This window comes from Phyllobates terribilis, unplaced genomic scaffold (assembly GCF_046119375.1).
Source record: "Phyllobates terribilis strain yellow unplaced genomic scaffold, ASM4611937v1 Scaffold_5__5_contigs__length_657084704, whole genome shotgun sequence".
NCBI lineage: Eukaryota > Metazoa > Chordata > Amphibia > Anura > Dendrobatidae > Phyllobates > Phyllobates terribilis.
The window spans coordinates 216678887-216698939 of record NW_027362765.1 but is presented as its reverse complement, the minus strand read 5'-3'; positions in this window follow the sequence as shown (position 1 = coordinate 216698939).

Below are 20053 nucleotides of genomic sequence, written 5' to 3'. Positions count from 1 at the left end.
ATAGGTCTAATACTCTATCACCAGCAACTCTCTGAGCAATCTGAATGTATTTAAGGACACAGCAAAGAAGTGCTGATTAACAGCGGAAAGGTGAGGATACCTCAGGGTCCTAAATGGAAAGGTATAATCCCCAAGCACGGTGAGGATCACCGCTGGGTCCTAAAGAGAGAAGGATCAGGGAGATGTTTGTAAGGCCAAAGGTAGCGACCTTCTACAACCGGACACCATATGACTCTGTCAACCCTGACACACCCGTGACGCATGTTGTGAAAATGCCACATAAATCTTTCCATAACCGCACAACTTAATGCAAAATTGCATGGTGGTGCAGATTAATGTAAACATTGTATAGAATTTAATGTTTGTGGCAAAAAAGTCAGATCTAAGCTCAGCCTGAGATACTCAATACATGCTAAAAATAAAGTTCTGGAGGTGCTGAGCTCATACATGTCACTTACATCTACGTACACATATTGTCATCAGAACTAGATGGACTAAATATCTCGTATATACTGTCCCTCTACAAGCGATGACTGGTTGTAATCTTGCTTTCTATTGAACCTTGACTACTGAGCTGCATAGCAAGATCATAGGCATTATTGCATCAAAATCTAAGTTCTGTGTCTTAGCCAATTAAAGGGTTAAAGAAAAAGTAAAATTTATGCTATTGTAAGAAGGTGACAGGGACTGTCATATGCCTTCCCTCCTAAAATGCAACGTTTGCAAAATGGTTCTGATATGTGATTTTATTGTATTTTTATGACTCTCGTAAAATGTGAAAATGCATAGAACTTTATAAGAACTAATTGATGTGATTATTGTAATGTAATTATTGTACAATTTGAGTAATTTGTAGTGAATAGGGATAGCATAGAGTTAGGTTTTGGACATAAGGTATACTATAGGGATTAGAGGTTAGATTAAGATAGGTAAATATACAGTGGTGGGCATATTGGTTGCAGAAAGCAGTTCACAGGTTAAGGCAATTATTTTGTTTGGGACCAGCCCAACATGGGAGGGGTGAGGTCATGTAAAAAGGGGAGCACTTCCTGATTAGATTAGATAGAGATAGTGTGAGTGAGAGCTCAAGGCCAGAGGGCTGGAGGCACTAGTAGTAAGTATTGTTTTGCCACTGTGAGAACGTCTGAAACTTTCTTCAGACATTCCTCTAACATCTAAGGCCTACAGCCTGAACTGGACTCTAGGAAGAGTACCTTATTCCATTCCAACAAGTCAGAGCCGGATGGGGAAACACGAGAAGGAGATGGGACCGGTCTCAAAAATACTGCAGACGTGAACAGAAGATCCCAGGGGCTGAAGGAACGAGTAAGCGAAGGGAAAGTTCAGGTTATTCAAACTGAGAACATGGAAACGTACTGTCCTTTGTCATCCATTGAACTCAAATGGTTAGGTAAAGTTGAACTGGTTGATAAGAAGCGAGTGTCCCCTGATTTGTGTGCGGCTGTCCCTGGACCAAAGGATGTGGATGCAGCAAGGCCTCCGACGTGAAAGTGAATACACTACATTGTACAGAGCATGACACTAAGGGACTGGGATACTGTTTATTTGTGGGATTCCAGGGTGTGGGAATGCAGCCACTCGACCATAACTACCGCCCTGCGCACCTTACACTATCTTCAACATCATATTGCAAGTAGATCTACCAGTATGTCCACAAGTATAGAGCTGAGCCAACAACACAACCAGCAGATGCCCATTGTGTTACAGCTGGCATCTACCTGTAAGAGCAGCAACCGAATCTAGTTCTGATCGCTACTGTTTGACAAAGGCATCTAAATAGTTAGTGACTGACGAGGGCATTTAAACGGAGCGAGTGATGATGCGCGCCAACTCCCATTGCCCCACAACATGATTGCGGGGTGCCCATGGGTTATAATTGCTCGCCAGGGACTGACTGAAGGCCCTCATGACCTGCCATATTGGTAATCATGTGAAGTCCAGCCACAGGCATAGCTTTACAGGACACCATAATTTAAAGTATTGTGACAAAGTCACTGGCAAAGTACTGGAGGGGAGATATGTAGCACTGAAATTAATAGCTGCAGTAATTATACATAGGAAAAAGGTTCCAGCACATGAGTGGGTTAATCAGCCGTCTTACTGCTAGGGTGATTAAAAACCTGTAGAAAGGGAGGATAAAATTACAGTCTTTCAGAGCATTTGGTGTGGGGAGGGCCTGGAGGCACAAGCTCTGGAGCTGTGGTGTTCATGTTAAGGAAAGCTAAACCTTGGGTTATTTTGTTCCTTAAGCGGGTGGTCACTCATAGCAACAAGGACTGTGCCATACGTTATGGATATGTTTTGTTTTTCCTGTTAGGCCAGGAAAGCCATGTTTGTTTTTGCTAACATTGCTGTAGTTTATGCAAGTGCTCTTAATAAACTCAGCTGAAGATTTAAAGAGACAGTTTTCCTGTGTACCTCTATTTGTAACCAAGCGAGCCGATCTACCACAGTATATACTGTAATATGATAATTTTGCCATATATACAACACAGGATCACAAATTCAAGTGCCCTAAAGGGACTAATAATGTTAAAAGAAAAATTAGAACCACCCCTAACCCTTTTCTCAGTTTAAGGCCATGTTCACACGTTCAGTATTTATAACCCAAAATCAAGAGTGGGACAATCGGAGGAAAAGTATAATAGAAACACGTCACCACTTCTGGTTTTTGCTTACAAATACTGAGGTAAAATACTGACCAAATACTAAAGGTGTGAACGTAGCTTAAAAATAATTAAATAAAACAAAATATATCTGGTATCTCTGTTCCTGAAGTCTGATGTATAAAAATCTACAAGTAGTAAACCAATTCAATAAGAGCTGTAAAGAGAGAAAAAAATGCCAGAATTGACATTTTTCAGTTGCCAAACCTCTCTTTTAAAAATGGAAAATAAAGCAATCCAAATGTTGTATGTATCCTAAAATGTTATCAAAAACGTCAGCTGCTATTGAAAAAACAAGCCCTCACTCATATCCATTGCTGGAAAAATAAAAAAAACGTTACAGGTCTCAGAAAATGGTGACAAAAATATTTTTCCCAGATTTTTTCTAACCACTAAAACAATAAAAAATAAATACACGTTGAGTATTGTAATTGTACTGACCTGAAGTATTGCGTTGCCAGGACATTTTTACGGTACCAAACAAAACCCCAAATACAATGGTGGAATTGCATTTTTTTTCCATTTCATCCCTTAGAATTTTAATTCCCTTTTTTTTGTACATTGTGCAGTAAAATGGATAGTGTCATGCAAAAAAAGAGGCCCTCATATGGCTATATTGCTGGAAAAATGACAAAGTCCTAGCTCTAGGAAGAACGGGTGGAAAAAAACAAAAGAACAGAAATAAAAAATTGCCCGATCTTTAAAGGGGTTCTGTGTTGTCAGAAAACCCCTTGTCCTCCAGCAGTTTGTTATTCGCCCTACTGGGGTCTGGTGCTTAGTCTCCGCTGCTCTTCCCAGTGCGTGTTATTCTCTGCAGCACTGATGTCACATTGACAGCACTGAAGCCAATCAGTGAGCTGCTTATAACGTCTACTCGGGAGAGCCGCCAAGCTCAATTATAGGCTGCAGCGCTGCCAATGTGATTGCAGCGCTGCAGGCATAATAGACAATGGGAGCAGTGGCTGAATCTCAGTGCTGGATCTCGGGATGGTAAGTAAAATACAGTTTATTTTAAATCAAATTGCACATGGGGAGGGGGCTTTCTGAAAAAAAAAATCTTTAGGGAGTTAAAGTGAGTCCAGACAGCAGCAACATGCTGAAACAAAGCAGCAATTTGGATCCCTTCCCCCTCATCTTCCAGACTTTGGACAATGCAACAATGATTAGAAGTGCAACCATATAGGTTGTTACTTTTTCAAGGGGATATGTCTTGTCCTAAAACACTATTAACTTTCAGATATGGGGTTAATCTGCAGGTTAATAGCGTTCTAAAGTCGTGTGGATGCCTTACTGAATGCCCGGTTTCAGTCTCAGTATGCCCTATGTGTGTACATATAGCAGTCTGAGTGTCTCCTATGTGATGTGTATACAACCTCTGTGTCTTCTTTGTGATGTATATACAGCAGTCTCAATGTATTCTATGTGATGTTTCCAGCAGTCTCAGTTTCTCCTATGTGATGTATATATAATGTAGTTTCACTGTATCGTATGTGATGTGTGTATATACAACAGTCTCAGCGTATCCTATGTGATGTGTATTGTGACAGAGTCACTGATGTTATATGTGAGGGGAGGTATGTGTCACTTCGGCTGCTAGCCTGTGTGAACTGAACCTACAACTTTTCCCCCAGCATGTTATGTGTTGGGGGTGTGATTACCATTGTGAAGGGAGTGGTTTTGTGTGAATGGCATAGAGATCGGGTGGGAAGTCATTCACCCTACCTCCCCCTCAGGGTGTGGCTGAGCAAGGTTAAATGCTCAGTCACTATTTTTTTTTCTCCAGCCTGGTCTGGAGAGTTAAGTCTCCAGGTTGTGTGTGGTGAAGCCAGAGAGCAACACTGAAGGACTGGTGTTTGGTGGGACTTTACTGTGCTGCCCAGAGCAAGCGAAGCCCTGCTCGCTTAAGGACTCTGTTAAACTTTGTATTTTGTTTTCCCATTATCCCAGAGAGGACTTGTTTATTTTTGTGGAGCGCTGCTGGAGTTTATGCCATATAATAAACCAGCAGGGAGTTAACCCGAGACATGTGTCCCGTGATGCCTCTGTGAGAGCTGAGCAAGTCGCTTTACCACAGTATATACAGCAGTCTCAGTGTTTCCTATGTGATGTGTGTATATGCAGCAGTCTCAGTGTATCTTATGTGATGTGTATATATAGCAATCTCACTGTATCATATGTGATGTGTGTATATGCAGCAGTCTCAGTGTATCCTATGTGATGTGTGTATATGCAGCAGTCTCAGTGTTACTTATGTGATGTGTGTATACAGCAGTCTCACTGTATCCTATGTGATGTATATACAGCAGTCTCTTTGTATACTATTTGATTTACATACAGCAGTCTCGGTATGAGTCTGGATAGGTTATTACCTCTGCAGCTAGACATTGTATGGGTTTTCCTACTATATCACTGCACTTTTACATAAAAACAGGAATTATATATTCAGTAGCATGGGAGAACAGAGGGTGGAGTTGGGGATGGAGATGTTTAAGAGATGCCAGGAGAAAGCTGATCTAGGTCGTGCTGAAGTTTACAGGCAGTCAGAGATTGACATACCTTTTACAATCCACTACTTTCTCACGTCTCTTAAAACTGGAGATCACATGTCTCAATTGTCTTTATTGAATTGAGGCTAATTTATGGATACAACTGAGCTAGGAAGAAACTAATTACTCTGCTAGGATATTGCTTGTGAGTTAGCGTTATATGTGCAAAAAAAAAAAAATCCTAGCAGTGTTACTTTAATTGTCAATATCAGCTATATGCAATGCTGAGCCGGGTGACAGTTAAAATGGCGGGGTGTGCTTACATCTGCCTCTCCCTGTATAGTAAAGCGATGATTGTAGCCACATCTGCATGACTGAAAGCCGGCATGACTGAAAGTTAATTTTCTCCCGGGAGTCGCTCTCTTGGTACGGCGGTCAGGCACTTTCCTAATACCATTAACCCCATATCTGCAGGTTAATAGCTTTATCTGACCTGACAGGTCTTTGACGTTCATGTTGTCCTAGTCACTTTAAGTGGACATGCCTCATGCTGATAAGTCAGACTATGGGTATATGCACAAGACATCTATTTCAGGCAGATCCGCTCTGTATCCCACCTGAAAAAGTGCTAAATAAATGCTAAAAAGAATGACCATATGCACCGCAGTGTAAAAACATCTTGATATTAATATGTCCAGTCTTTTAACTGTGGCTTCTGCTCACTAGCTTAATACAATTTAAATAAGAAAGAAAACGGTGGCCAAAAGATGTCAGAAAAGACTAGTGAAAAGAAGCAAAAACAGTCACTTCAGAACAAAGAAAAACTCACCTCAAAACTCGCAGATGTCTAAAAGACATTGTGTGCACAACACCCTAAAAGTGCCCATACCCTTTAGATAGTAAAGACACCCAAACATAATAGATTAAAGTTGGCTAAAGTCGATGGTAGCGACAGGTTCGGCCGACAGTCTAATGTGTATGGGTGACCCTGACAGATTATTGTCCGGTATGTACGATTTTGGAATGCAGATTCTTTTGTTCTCTAAGTGATAAGCCGCCTCCAGAGATGTCTAGCGGCAGTTCTCTTGGCAAAGTATATGGGCGATATGGGCAAGATATTGGCCAGCCGAATGATCGGACAGTTGACTATAGTGTATGAGAGTTTTAGTCAAGCACTTGTCCGGCTGACACATGAGGCCTCATTCAGGCGGCTGCATTTTATAATGATCTTATAATGATCTAGTATCAAGTCTAATAAATGACAGCTCTAGATAAAATTGTTTCGCATGAAACTGCAACTCCCATTAAGTCCTTAACAATGGTAAGGAGATGATTAAAGTTGTTGCTAAAAGCCATCATTAGACTGTGGACCATACAGGAACCACAGAACTGATTTGTTGCAGGCATTAGTACTATTAAATATTTAAAGAGTAACATAACTTTTGGGAGATATCTTAAGTTTTAGGTCCACTAATTTTGAGCAGATTGGTGCGGGTCTAGGACCTCAGACTCCGCCGATTGCTCAAAAGACCTCTCTGAAATGTGTAGCTCAGGAGACAGGACTATGCCTTTCTACTGCAGCTGTACTCTGCTGTGTGCTCTCCTGTCTACTGTGCTCTTCTAAGAGGTCTTTTGAGCAATTAGTGGGGTCTCAGGACTGGGTCCCCACCAATATGCTTACAATGAATGGCTCTAAAACATAAAGCATCTCTCAAAAGTTTAGTAACTCTAAGTTGCATTTACACTACAGCCGATTGGAAACCAGATATCGGTCTATATAAGCAGTCTGCCCATCGCCCAATGCATGAGCAAAGCATTTGCTCGTCGGTAAAATTGTTTCTAAGCTTAACTAAATGGAGTCTGTAACCACCCCCAAATTGCCAATTAAACTGCATAAACATTTTTATCAGGGACGTAGTCCTTATAAAAATATTAGGCATATACAGTTTAGATTAATATTTGCTGAAAAATCTTTTCATTAATATGCAAATTAGGTCGCTTCTGGGCAGCCTTGGTGTGGCCTATGCTTTGGTGTGCTGTTATACGATAATATTTGCATATTTAAGCCAGTCCCTTGTCTTGATTGACAGTGCTTACTTGGTAAGACGAGCATTGTTCAAACCAGGTCGCAATGTGAATTGACGCTGGAGGCAGTGGCATACCGTCAATGGCGGCAGGCCACGCGACTGCTATGGAGCCCGTGACGTGAGGGGGCCCCATAGCAGTCCAGGGGAGGACATACCGCCGCCAGTGCAGCTGCTCCCTGCACGCGGCGGGCATGGAGCGATCCCTGCAGCTCTGCTGCTGACAGGAGGAAAATGGCAGCGGAGCTGGAGGGATCTGTTCTCTGTTTCCTCCTTGACACAGACGCGCGGTTTGATGACATCATCATGCAGCGCTCGCCTGGGTCAAGAAGAAAGTTGCCAGCAACTAGGAGGATGCTGCAGGAGAGTGTGCTGAGAGGTTTTTTTTTTTTTTTACTTAAAACACTGGGGAGGTGGGGGGAGAGCAATGGTGGGGCTGGGGAGAGCAATGAGGGGGATGGGGAGAGAAATTACAGTGATGATGGGGCTGGAGAGAGCAATGATGGGGATGTGGTGCTAGGGAGAGCAATGATGGGGCTGGGGGGAGCAATGATGGGGATGATGGGGGTGTGGGGATGGGGAGAGCAATTTTGGGGCTGATGGAGCTGGGGAGAGCAATGATGGGGATGGTGGGGCTGGGGAGAGCAATGATGGGGATGGTGGCGACGGGGAGAGCAATGATGGGGCTGATGGAGCTGGAGAGAGCAATGATGGGGATGGTGGTGCTGGGGAGAGCAATGATGGGGCTAATGGAGCTGGGAGAGCAATGATTGGGATGGTGGTGCTAGGGAGAGCAATGATGGGGCTGATGGAGCTGGGAAGAGCACGGATGGGGATGGTGGGGCTAGGGAGAGAAATGATGGGGATGGTGGAAATGGGGAGAGCAATTATGGGGATGGTGAGGCTGGGGAGAGCAATGATGGGGCTGATGGAGCTGGGGAGAGCAATGATGGGGATGGTGGGGCTGGGGAAAGCAATGATGGGTCTGATGGGGCTTGGGAGAGCAATGATGGAGATGGTGGGGCTGGGAGGAGCAATGATGGGGCTGGGGAGAGCAATGATGGGGATGGTGGGGCTGGGTAGAGCAATGATGGGGCTGATGGAGCTGGGGAAAGCAATAATGGGGATGGTGGAACTGGGGAGAGCAATGATGGGGATGGTGGCAATGGGGAGAGCTATGATGGGGCTGGAGAGAGCAATGATGAGGGTGCTGGGAGAGAGCAATGATGGGGGTTTCACTTTGCTTGTACTGCAAAGCCTTTTATATTTTCCGTGTGCACATAGCCTTACAGTTAATTGGGGAGAGTCACAGAGACTGAATAATTTATATTATTGGGCGGCAGTGATTATAGTTAATGGGGGGCACAGTGCTGCTGATCACTTTGTATTTTGATTACTAAGTGGCTAATAGTATATTAATGGTGGGGTACATATCTGTATTCAGGGGCGCAGTGTGGGGGAGACACAAGTATATATACAATATATGTGACCTTGTTATTTTTAGGGCTGTACTGATCATCGTGACAAGAAGAGCCGTGGCTGGGAGATGTCGACATGAAGGTCTGACCAGATGGAGAAGAAGCAGCAGAAACTGACTCTGATCAGATGAGACGTTAGCGGTAAGTGCCTGGATGTAAATATTATTCTGTATCTGCACTATGTGACTTGGAGTGATATTGTTATCCGTATAATCCCTTAGGCTGCATTCTCACATTTGTGTGAAATGTCCGTGTGCTGCCAGAATTTTTTATCGCATGGTCCACGGACTTGTACAGTTTTGTAGATACATAACACATACATGAAAATCACGGATCTGAGAATGAGATCTGTGAGGGTCAGAGACTGTCCTGTTCTGATCCGATTTTGAGGATCAGAATAGAACATGCTCAATGCGTCTGTAAAATTGGGCAGCACACCGACACTGCACACAGATGCAGGAAAGTATATAGTGTACTCACTTATTATGTATAGCGCCATCCTTAGTTATATAGTTTCACCTTTTTTTTTATGTATAACACCCTCCCTTATTACGTATCATCCTCTCTAGCTCTAAGGGGTCATCGTTGGGGGATCATACTGTGTTGGGGTCACCATACTGTGCCCTGGGAGTTGAGGTGGGGTACAGTAGGGACATTATACTGCGCATGTGGAGGAATTCACCATGGGGGTATTATACTGTGTTTGGGGGACACTTTTGTTGGCATGACACTTTATGGGGCAATGAAAGAGGGATCTAGGACTACAGCAGGGGGAAAATTACTATGTAACGGATGGAAAGTTGTGAGATCTGCTCTTGTGTGACCACGACAATTATTTCCATTTTTTTAGGGGGGGAGGAGGGGGGCCCAATTAGAACTTCTGCTATGGGGCCCCATGATTCCTATGTACGCCCCTGGCTGGAGGAGCATAGTAGCACACTCCAATTGTCTGTGCAAGTGCGCACAATATTGCTGTGGGCACGTTCTGACAACGGGTTTCTGCCTGTCTGTGGTCGCCATTCAGTGCCCCGGAAATGTGTAGCAAGGAAATGACTTCAGTGTGCGCCCTGCAACATTTCATTGCTGTCCGCTCACTTCAACACTAGTGTTGAGCATTCCGATACTGAAATATTGGGTATCGGCCGATATTCGCGGTATCGGAATTCCGATACTTAATTCCGATACTTTTGCAATATCGTATACCGGAATCGGAAGTTCCCATAATGCAATGAACCATTTTCATTTTATTCAGCCAATGAGGATCCTAAGAAGTGTGGGCACATCCTGTTAGGCATGTAGGCATCTTAACTTATGGCATGGCTGTGATTGGCTGCTGAAATGATGTCATGATGCACTATAAAAGCCGCCGCCGCCATTTTGAGCTCACTCTGCTGTGAATTCAGTTAGGGATAGGATGCTGTTGTTCTGAGGGACAGTTTTAGCTACCTATTTGGTCTATTCTGCTTTACCCAAGCTACTTTATAAATCGCTGTGCCTTGCAGCGCTAGTGCACAGTTCTCTGTGCTGTTCATCGCTTTCTGCAAGGTCTCTGTGTGTGAGTGCAGCTCACCCTGTAGTGTGTGCTTCAGCCACGTCTGGTTATAGTGCAGTCAGTGTGTGTCACTGCCTCATACATTGTCCTTTTTTGCCAATTCATAATTTTTCCTGATATCTCCTATTAGTGTGGTGGTTCCATCCGTATTCAGCTAAATTGGTTCCAAACACACTATATAGGAGTAGACAGAGAAATTTTTTTGGTCTTGCAGCACTAGTGCACAGTGCTCTGCATCTGTACTGTTCACCGCTGTCTGCAAGGTCTGGTGTGTGAGTGCAGCTCACCCTGTAGTGTGTGCTTCAACCCCGTCTGGTTGTAGTGCACTCAGTGTGTGTCACTGCCTCATACATTGTCCTTTATTGCCAATTCATAATTTTTCCTGATATCTCCTATTAGTGTGGTGGTTCCATCCATATTCAGCTAAATTGATTCCAAACACACTATATAGGAGTAGATAGAGGAGCCTTTCTGCAGCATTGGGCCCTGCAGCCCCAGCCAGATTAGTATTATCCTATTTTTTGTAGCCTCATCTATTGCATTGTAGGTTACCTTCCTACATTGTAATAGCTACAAAAAGTTTGTGATACTATCGTTATTACATCTTTAGGCACATCCAGTGTCTTTTTGTGACAAAAAAAACCTAAATAAAGTTCACCAAACACTCCACTTTACAGTTGTGTAGGCCACATTAGCTCATATTAAAGTCTAGTCCACACTTTATAAAATTAGTGTTTCTTATACCTGTTAGCAGCTGTTCAGGAATAAGCACACTAAGCCCTTAGTACTTTTCTGCCTATCTTTATCAGTCTACCAAGATGAAGAAGGCAGGGAGTAAGGCATGTGGTCGTGGGCGTGGAGTTTCTGCAGGGAGAGGACGTGAGGATTCTGTGCCTGCAGGGAGAGGATGTGGGGATTCTGTGCCTGCTGCGGGCACCAGTGACTCAGCATCCCCCAGTTTTACCAGGGAACAGTCCTTTATGCGCAGCTTTGTAGGAGCTAGCCGTACCCCACTGCTGCGGGAGGACCAAATTGAAGCCGTTGTCGGATGGATGGCAGCTAACACATCGACTTCAATTAGTTCCAGATCCTCTCAGGTCCTGAGCACTGAAGAGCACCCATCTGTCTCTTCACCACCTGCCAAATTGCCCAGGCAGTCAGAGAGCCCTGGACAGGAGCCATCTCTACTTCTGTTCTCTGAATCTCTTGGCTTGGAAAGAGGGGGCCAGCCAAGCAGAATTCGAGAATTTGAAGAAGAGGTAGTATGCAGTGATGCGCAACCGTTTTGTCTCTCTGAATCTGAAGAGGCGGGTGGGCCAGTGCCTATGGTCAGCAGCACACCTCAGTACGCATCTGATGATGAGACTCAGGTGCCACTTTCTGGTGCGTACTGTGCTGTCGAGACTACCCAGGAGAAGCAGTTGTTTGAAGAGGGTGGTGTAGATGATGAGGTCCTTGACCCATCATGGCGTGAGGGACAGGAAGGTGGTGGGAGCAGCTCTGAGGAAGAGATTCCCCAAACAGCCCAAAAAGGAGGGAGAGGGAGGGGGCAGACTTGGTTGCCTGTAGCCTCCACTTGGGCACCCATTAGGAGCATGGCTCTTCCAAAATCCAAAGTGGGCGCTCCCAAGACTTGCAGTGCCTGGTCCTTTTTTGACACAGTTGCAGATGACATTTGCTTTGTCAAATGCAAGCTGTGTAATCAGAAGGTGAAAAGAGGGAAAAGTGTCAGCAACCTCAATACCACAAATATGTGGAAACATGTGCGGACCAAGCACGTGGTGGAGTTACAAAAACACACTGAAGACCTAGGCCAACCTACAGCGCCACCTACCACCTCTTCAGCTCGTGTTGTAGCCTCTTCCTCCAGCTCACACACAACTGGTTCGGCTTCCTCACAGGATCGCCATGGAAGAATCTCTGGCACTGTTGTACAGAGACACAGTGTAATTCCACCCACAGCACCACTTTCCCAATCATCCTCACACTCCCAGGCCAGTCTACAGCCATCGTTAGCACAGGCATGGGAGAAAAGGCGCCCATACTCGGCAAACCACCCCCGAGCACAGGCTCTGAATGCTGGCATTGCTAAACTACTGGCCCTTGAAATGCTATCATTCAGGCTGGTGGAGACTGACACATTCCGTAACTTTATGGCATTGGCAGTCCCACAATACAACGTGCCCAGCCGCTTTTATTTCAGCAGGCAAGCCGTCCCTGCCCTGCAACATCATGTGGAGGGAAAAATTAAACATGCGCTACAAAATGCCATCAGTAGCAAGGTCCACCTGACCACCGATGCGTGGACCAGTAAGCATGGACAGGGACGATACCTTTCCCTCACTGCCCATTGGGTAAATGTTGTGGAGCCGGGTACAGATCTTGAGAGTGGCGCTGTACGTGTTCTGCCAACTCCAAGGATTGCAGGAATCCAGTCTGTACACATTGACTCCTCCTCATACTCCAGTTCCTCTGAATCAGCGCTGCAGGAGCCCTCACGGTCTACCTCCACATCGACCCGTGAACGGTTACCTGTTATGGTGACCAATATGAGCACAGCCGTGGCCATACGTCAACAGGCCGTATTAAAATAAATTTCTTTGGGGAATCGAAGCCACACAGCGCAGGAGCTCTGGAATGCCATCAAGCAGCAGAGCGACGTGTGGTTTGTGCCAGCGAATCTCCAGCCAGGCATGGTAGTGTGTGACAATGGCCGAAATCTGGTGGCAGCTCTGGGCCTAGGCAACCTCACTCACATCCCATGTCTGGCACATGTGCTCAACTTGGTCGTGCAGATTTTTTTGAGGGACTATCCGGATCTTGATGCACTGCTTCACAAGGTCCGCATAGAGTGCGCTCACTTGCGGCGTTCCAGCAATGCAAGATCACGCATTGCAGCTCTGCAGCGCCGATAACGTCTTCCGGAACATCGCATCATATGTGACCTACCCACCAGGTGGAATTCAACGTTACATATGTTGGAGAGGTTGTGTGAGCAGCAGGCAGCAGTAATGGAGTACCAGCTGCAGCAGGCGCAAACAAGTCGCAGTGCGCGCCGTTCACACTTCACCACCACTGAGAGGGCCTCTATGAAGGACATTTGCCACGTTTTGCGTGCCTTCGATTATTCCACGCGGATGGCGAGTGCAGATGATGCACTAGTCAGCATGACTATCCCCCTTATCTGCCTGCTTGAGAAAACACTGCAAGCACTAAGGGACGAGGTTTTGGAAGAGGTGGAGGATGAGGAGTCACAAATGCCATCTGCTTCTCTACAGTCTGCGCAACGTGGTTCCTCACAAAGGCCTAGGCAGGGGACACTTTGTGAGGAGGATGAGGAGGAGTCAATGGATGAGGAAGACATCTGTCCAGAGGAGGGAGGTACACAATGCTCTAGTAGTCAGTATCTAGAGCGAGGGTGGGGTGATGCAGAGCAGGCAGAGATCACGCCTCAAGCAGGGGACAGCGTTTCTTGGCCAGTTGGCAGTCTGCAGCACATGGTTGATTTCATGCTGCAGTGCCTGAGAAACGACCGCTGCATCGCCCACATTCTCAACATGGCTGATTATTGGGTGTCCACCCTCCTAGATCCTCGCTACCGGGACAACTTACAAAGCCTCATAACACCGTTGAACCGGGAGCGTAAAATGCGGGAGTACCAAGACGCACTGGTGCATTCCATCATGTTCTCCATTCCAACCGAGAGCAGTGCTGCTAGTGCTTTACAAAGCAGCTCAGTGCGTCGAGGCAGTGGAGGAAGCTCTGCACAAAGAGGGAGCAGAAGCAGCGCCTCAGCACAAGGCAAGACCAGTATGGCCGAAATGTGGCAAAGTTTTGTGTCCCCGCCGCCACAAATGTCTACACCATCACAGACGGCTCCAGTCAGCAGGAGGCAACGTTTCCGTCAGATGGTGACAGACTACATGTCTTGCCCTCTTAGTGTACTCCCAGACGGCTCTTCTGCCTTCAAGTTTTGGGTCTGTAAGCTGGATACATGGCCAGAGCTTAGTCAGTATGCACTGGAGGTGCTAGCTTGCCCTGCTGCTAGTGTATTATCGGAACGCGTCTTTAGTGCCGCAGGTGGTGTACTAACAGACCGTCGCATGCGACTATCCTCCGATAACGTTGACCGGCTTACTTTTCTCAAAATGAACAAGGCCTGGATCTCTCATGAATTTGCCAGTCCTCTTCCAGAATAAATAATTGGTTGGCAACAGTATCCAGGTCTCCTGTTCTGTTCATGTTTCTACCACCTGAACTGTAATCCCTGAGCTCCAACACCGCCAGTTGGCGCTTGGAAGTGCCGTCTGCACAGTCAACACTTGCTGCCGTGTCATTGGGGTTCAGTAACGTCAGCTGTTCCCCGGCTGTGCGGACGGCAATTTCTCCTGCTCTGTCCACATTCTCACTACTACAGATTTTAAAGTTGCTCCAATTACACCTCTGGCTCCTCTGTTTTCAGTATTATCCCTGAGCTCCAACACCGCCAGTTGGCGCTCGGAAGTGCCGTCTGCACAGTCAACACTTGCTGCCGTGTTATTGGGGTTCAGTAACGTCAGCTGTTCCCCTGCTGTGCGGACGGCAATTTCTCCTGCTCAGTCCACATTCTCACTACTACAGATTTTAAAGTTGCTCCAATTACACCTCTGGCTCCTCTGTTTTCAGTATTATCCCTGAGCTCCAACACCGCCTGTTGGCGCTCGGAAGTGCCGTCTGCACAGTCAACACTTGCTGCCGTGTTATTGGGGTTCGGTAACGTCAGCTGTTCCCCTGCTGTGCGGACGGCAATTTCTCCTGCTTTGTCCACATCCACTGTACTACTGATTTAAAACTTGCTCCAATTACACCTCTGGCTCCACTCTGTTTTTAGTATTTACCCTGGGTTCCAGCACCGCCAGCTGGTTCTCGGTAGTTCCATTTGCTCTTGTACCTTCTACTACCCATCCGGGTTCCAGTACCGTCAGCTGGTTCTCGGCAGTGCCTTTGGATTAGGTGCCTCCTTCTCGGTATCCAAGTTCCACCAACGTCTGCTGGTCCTTGGTAGTGCTTTCTGGCACAGGTACCTCCTGCTTAGTAACCGAGTTCCAGTACCGTCAGCTGGTCTTCGGCAGTTCCATTGGCTCTTGTACCTTCTGCTACCCATCCGGGTTCCAGTACCGTCAGCTGGTCCTCGGTAGTTCCCCAGCTTTCTTGTACCTTCTGCTACATTTCCAAGTTCAAGCTTTTTGAAATGGTTCTTGGTAATCACTCTGGATCTCCCTGACGAGGACCCTGATGACAAGGACCCTGAAGACCAACTCTAAGAAGACGAGGACCCCGAAGATGACGACCCTGAAGACGAGGACCCTGAAGACCACCCCGAAGAAGACGAGGACCCTGAAGACCACCCCGAAGAAGACGAGGACCCTGAAGACCACCCCGAAGAAGACGAGGACCCTGAAGACCACCCCGAAGAAGACGAGGACCCTGAAGACCACCCCGAAGAAGACCAAGAAGATGACCCTGAAGAAGTTGACCAAGAGGACAAAGAAGAGAAGACAAGCACCAAGATACAGAAGAACAAGAGACAGAAATACAAGAAGCTGCAGAACAAAAAGCGGAAGAACATTAAGCATAAGACTAAAAATCAGAGCAAAAGATAATATCTAAATTATAAGCAGAAGATGACTAAGCAGTGTATGGGGGTGAGTCCGTTCCTCCTCGTGGTGCCCCTGGAAAAGACCTGCTGCTGCAGGCCAAACTGAACTCGGACAAATCCTGTTGTAAATCTTTTGTGACGGGCAGAACGAAAGGTGTAATGTCCAACCTTTTATAGATAACAACTACAGGAATGCCTGTCACAAATAAGAATATGATGAAGAAGAAGAATATGAAGAAGATGAAGAAGTAGAATATGAAGAATGTAAAAAAAAAAGAATAATACGAAGAAGGTGAAGAAGAAGAAGATGAAGAAGGTGAAGAAGAAGTGGATGAAAAAGATGCTGAGGATGATGAAGGAGAAAGTGTGGGAGAAGTAAAAAAGAAGGTGAAGAGCATGGAAGTAGTGAAAGATAAATATCTGACAAAATATAAAAATACTTAACATAGTCAATATTTCCGTAACTCAGAACGTCTTAAAAAAAATATTAATTCCTACTATTCCATTTGATTGGGCTAAACCTCTATGCCTTTATTGTCTCCCCCACCTCCCCCAATACATTCTACATTATTCTTAGTTGTTTTCCTTCATGTAGAATTAACCTACAAGGAAAGAAAGGGTTTATTTTCATTCCGATATTTCTGTCCCATTGACTTGCATTGGTTTCCGGTATCAGAATCGGTGATATCCGATACTTTTTCGGTATCGGTCCGATCCAATCCGATCCGATATTTCCCGATATCGGAAGGTATCGCTGAACACTATTCAACACACTTCTACATCAGTGAAACCGCTGGCACAGCAGCCAAAGACAGGCAAGAACCCGGCATCATAACGCACCCGCAGCCTCAATGTGTGCGCCTACACTGACATTTGGAGCACGCTGCTGCACTCCTCCAGTGTCCGTGCACAAGCACAGACTTGCAAGTTAATTTTAGACAGCACTTGCTTACCAATGAAGTGCTATCAATAAAGACAAAAGACTGGCTTTAATATACAAATGGGAGGGCGTAATGGTGCATCAAGGCATAGGCCACGCCAAGGGTGCACCTGAGTGCCCTCATCTGCATATTAAATAAAAGTACTGTAGATTTTTCATCAAATATTAAAGAAGCACTCCTGGCGATTTTTTTTTTTCCCTCTAAACCCATGTAAATATTAGTGTAGTGTCAGTGCGTTAATATACTCACTGGTCGCTGTCTTCTCCGGTATCCATCGCCGTTCTGCTCCTCATCTGAGCACTACACTCTATGTGACCTGGAAGTTGGTTTTACACTGTAAGCTTGTGAAATGTCAGAACGAAGCTCCATAGGCTTAAATTTTATTAGAGACTTCTGGTTCACTCACCGAGCATACAGTGATCCAGATAGTCTGAAGATCGGTGATGTCACTCAGAAGAGGAGCAGAGCTGCCCTGAATACCGGAGTATACGGCTATCGGTGAGTGTATTATCCCCTTCATGACCTGCCCATTTTCCGTTTTCGTTTTTTGCTCCCCTTTTCCCAGAGCCATAACTTTTTTATTTTTCCGTCAATAAGTGGTGAAAAAAATCCAGTTTGTTAAAAAAAAAAAAAAAAAATTGGCGCCATTTTCCAAGACCCGCAGCATCTCTATTTTTTGTGATCTGGGGCCAGATGGGGGCTTATTTTTTGTGTGCCGAGCTCACGTTTTTATTTATACCTACTTGGGGTAGATACGATGTGTTAATCGCCCGTTATTGCATTTTATTGCTATGTTGCGGCGACCAAAAAAACATATTTTTTTTTATCGATCGGATTAATTATTTTTATATATTGATAGATCGGACGATTCTGAACGCGGAGATACCAAATATGTGTAGATTTGATTTCTTTTTTTATTGTTTTATTTTGAATGGGGCGAAAGGAGGGTGCTTTAAACTTTCATATTTTTTTATTATTTTTCAAAACATTTTTTTTTACTTTTTACATGGTTCAATAGTCTCCATGGGAGACTAGAAGCTGCAATTGTCTGATCGTTTCTGCTACACACAGGCGATGATCAGATCGCCTGTGTGTAGCAGAATCGCTCACGCCCAGCAGTCGGCGCTCATAGCAATCTGGCATTGACAACTGCCATGGTCTCCTGCAGATCCCGAGTTGTCATGCCAACCCATCAGCGACCCGTGATCATGTGACGGGGTCGCTGGTGGGCAGAGTCAGTGATGTGCTTCCTGTAAGCGCGAGTTAAATGCCGCTTTTAGAGATTGACAGCGTCATTTAACTAGTTAACAGCCGCGGGTAGATCGCGATTCCATCCGCATCTGTTAGGGGCACATGACAGCTGTATAGATCAGCTCTCATGTGTCCGGAAAGGTGTGGGCTCAGCCCCGGAGCCTGCATCAAAGTGAGGGACCTGACGTGTCGTAATAATACTGCACATGTCAGAAAGGGGTTAACACACTGACACTAAATTGCATTCACATTTACACAGGTTTAGGGGAAAAAATGACCGGGAGTGCTTCTTTAACGAAATATCACATTACATGTACGTCATATGTCATGTTCCTTCACTTGATGTGGGCTCACAACACTGAGCCCACATCGTTCCTGGTAGATGATGGTTGATTTAATCAGCCATCGTGCCTTGAACAGCCGCGAGTGGGGCGGAGCGCCACCAGCTGCTGTTAACCTTTTAAATCCCGCTGTCCTACTCTGACAGCGGCACTTAACACTTGCCGGCACGGGGGTGCGTCATTCCACGTGCCAATGGGCGCTCCTGTGACATGATCGCGGTGCGCCAATGGGTTGTCATGACAGCTAGGGGTCTGCTGATCACCCCTGTGGCTGTCGTTACGATCCTCCTGTGAAAGCCAGCATGTGGCTTGTGTTCATAGGAGATAGTGATTTTCTCTATACAAAGCAGGGCTGATGCCCTTAAGCACAAGCGATCAGATGATGACAGCTTCAAGTCCCCTAAGGGGACTATTTAATACAGTAAAAAGTTTTAAAGCAAAGTTTTTAAAAATATGAAAAAAAAACAATGAAAGTTCAAATCACCCCCCTTTGCCCCAAAAATACACATATTTGATATAGCTGAGTTCATAAAAGTGAGATTTATCAAAATATAAAGTAAATTATCTAGCCATGTGGTGTGTGACACATGCATACAGTGCTAAAAAGACATGGGAACAGCATGGGGAAGACCCCTGGAAGCATTTCTGACTCTCAGGTCACTGCCTAAAAGTGTGCCCATCAGAAGTGATCCTTGGCGCATGTGAAGATGCCTCCCACCATGCACCTGTCATTGCAGACTTGCAACAATCACAGTCCACGTCCTTGTCCCAGTGCAGCGTTCAGTTGTCCCTACCCCATTCCTTGGAATGCAAGCGCAAGTATGCAGCCAGCCACCCACCCACAGGCTGCAATACTATACTGGCAAATTTTTGACAGCTGCTTGCACTTGAAATGTGGCCGTTTAGGCTCGTGGAGGCGGAAGCTTTTCATAACCTCATGCCGGCGACGGCCGGGTGTCCATACCTGGTCCCCAGCCGCCACTGTTTCCCCCGGTGTCGCCTCCGCCTTCCCACAGCATTACCCGTGCCCACCCCAGTGCACTTACTGGGAAGAACCGCCTAACCACAAACAGGTGGACAGGTGAATGTGGCCAGGGATGGTACAGAGCCAGTCCACAACTTTTTTTGCTGAGAATTGTATTTAGCTGGGTGAAAGTACTGGCATAGTGGGAAACTGTATCTACTCTGGCTGTCATTTCTCCGTCACCAGGTTACGCCCATTGTCACACACGACCATGCCTGGCTGTATGTTCAGCGGTGAGAGCCAAAGATCAGCCTGCTGTGTTACAGCGTTCAACAACTCTGCAGCGCTGAGCGGTTTGTCAATTAAGCATTAAGCATGTTATCTTCAGCACAGCCTGTTGCCGCTTGGCCAAGGCAGTGCTGCAGTGCTGTCAGCTTGTGACTAATGTGGTCATTTCGGAGATGGAGGAGGTGCATGAGCTGAACATTGTGATTACATTGAGGTTAAATTGGTGACGCTGTTATTTATACTAAAGAAAGATCCTATTGTTTTGTTTTTTTTACGTTATTTTTTAAGACAAATGCATTCACCGGGAAATGTCATTTTAACATTTTACAACCTTATCTGGCAA